This window comes from Gossypium raimondii, chromosome 10, assembly GCF_025698545.1.
Source record: "Gossypium raimondii isolate GPD5lz chromosome 10, ASM2569854v1, whole genome shotgun sequence".
Taxonomy (NCBI): Eukaryota; Viridiplantae; Streptophyta; class Magnoliopsida; order Malvales; family Malvaceae; genus Gossypium; species Gossypium raimondii.
The window spans coordinates 33,801,085-33,803,322 of NC_068574.1; positions in this window are offsets into that span (position 1 = coordinate 33,801,085).

A 2,238-nucleotide genomic window follows, 5' to 3' on the forward strand; every position below is an offset into this window, starting at 1 on the left:
GCGAAATTTTAGTAAGTATATATGGTTGAATTGTGGAATGTGATATTATTATGACAGGTAATATGTGAGAATAATTGTATGTGATATATGATGTACTGATTTTAATGCACATATATGTGATCGGATATGTGATGACTCAATGAGCATTATTATGGTACTTAAAGTACAATTAAATGTGAATTCGATAAAAATGCATTGTGTACAAGTTGTAATGTTAATTGATGAATATGAACAAGGATGCTGCGCATTAAATCAATAATTAAAATGTGTAATCTTGGATATTTTAACCTTGTGACCTTATGAGACCATTGGATATAGTTGGCACGCCATAGGATTGTGAGTACTCACCTATATGTGTTTTGCGATATAGGCGTTGAGGTCCTGAGACATGTTGGAAAGATAAGGGAATGTAAGCTAACCTTCATTCAATGGGACATGTTTGGTGTGTTGGAGAGTGTTAGCTTGGTGCTTCACTTTTGGGACATGTTTGACTCTATGAGTTTATGTGGTGTGCCGGAGATCTGTGTATTCGATTAGTGGTGGTAGAGCCCACTTTTATGTTTCATAGCCTCAAGTGCCAAATTATCTTAAAATGTATATATGTGCAATGTGATGTACACCTAAATGAGCATGTGGTTGCTATACAAGTTATCATTTAAATGTGATATTATATATTGTAATAATACGATGTGAGATGAATGCTAAAACAAGATAATAATATGGTAAATGAGTCGATTTAAGTTTCATAAAATGTTAGTATGTTCTTATAGTAAATTGTGTATGTATTTGTGGTTTGGATCGTTTCCAATTTAACTTGTGAATGCATGTGAATATATCAACTAGACTTGTGGATTATTAAAGCATGTATATATTGTTTAGTCTTAAGAATTATTGTTAAATGAATTATATATAAGCGAGTTGAATGTAATTGCATGTAGGAGTATATGTTAGTTTTATGATTTAATGAAACGTGAATATGATATTTTGACTTGTTTAGAATATGGTTGTGAATGTGTTATAGTATGCTCTTGTTTAGCCTTTGATATTATGTGTACATTGTGGTTATTTTGATCATTCACTGAGCTTGTTAAGCTCACTCACTCCTTTTAAAACCATTGCAGATTAGTTGTGTGCCGATGTGAACGGTGTGGTTTCCGAGGGATGATCCAAGCAAGTCCTTTTCTGGTATTTTGTACGTGCTATTGTTGCTTGTTTTCGTTTTGGGAATAAGGCAATGTGATAGACTTTTACTGATATTTGTCATGATGTTTTGGATGCTTCCATAGATTATTTGTTCCTAAGTTTATGAGATTTACTTCGTATTATGTTGATTATTGCTCGGACTTACTTTCGGTGTTTGAGACTATTACTACAGCCATTTTGATGTTTATTTGATGATGATATGATAAAATGATGATTTGGTACTTGTTGGAATGACTTATATTCTTATGTATGTTGTATTTTTCTAGTCTGAAGTAGAGGTATCGATATTCGTGGTGTAAAAGTGATACCTCTGTGATTTTGAAATATGCAAAAAGTCAAAATTGTAATTTGGTATCGATACCCTATCACGAGTATTAATACTCGGGGTAAATATATTGATACTTTGGCAGAGGTACTGATAATTTTTGAGGTTTGGGCTTTTAAGCGAGAAATAGTAAGCAATTTTGGTACTGATTTTCCATACGGTATCAATACCATGCAAGGAAATATCGATACCCTTATCCTAGTATCGATACCTACGTGACTTGCTTTGGTAATTTTGTTATGTGGTCTAAATGCTTGTTTAATTATTATTATAAGTTTATTTAATGTATGTTTGGCATGTTCTAATGATGATTAATATATGTTTGACTAAAAATTTATAAGATCACTGATAAAGAGGATGATTTATTAATAATGTGACAATTTACTATGAGTATGACATGAGACGGTGGTGTGGCATCCTGATATTCAAGCTTAGCAATGGGGCCGGGTATATGGTGTTACACACTTGATTTTGGTTATGAAAAATGGTTAATTTGCAATGGATGTAATAGTCTAGCGCTAAATAAAGTTATTTATTTACGTTTAGTCAATTTGTATTCGATTGATATAAATTATTTGATAATATTATAAAAAATGAAAATCCCTAAAGGATTGATGCCTAAAGCATAAAACTTCAATTTTGTGGGAAATTATTAAATGTGAATGAGTTTGTTCATGTGTTTTATTAATTAATATATTTATACATATATA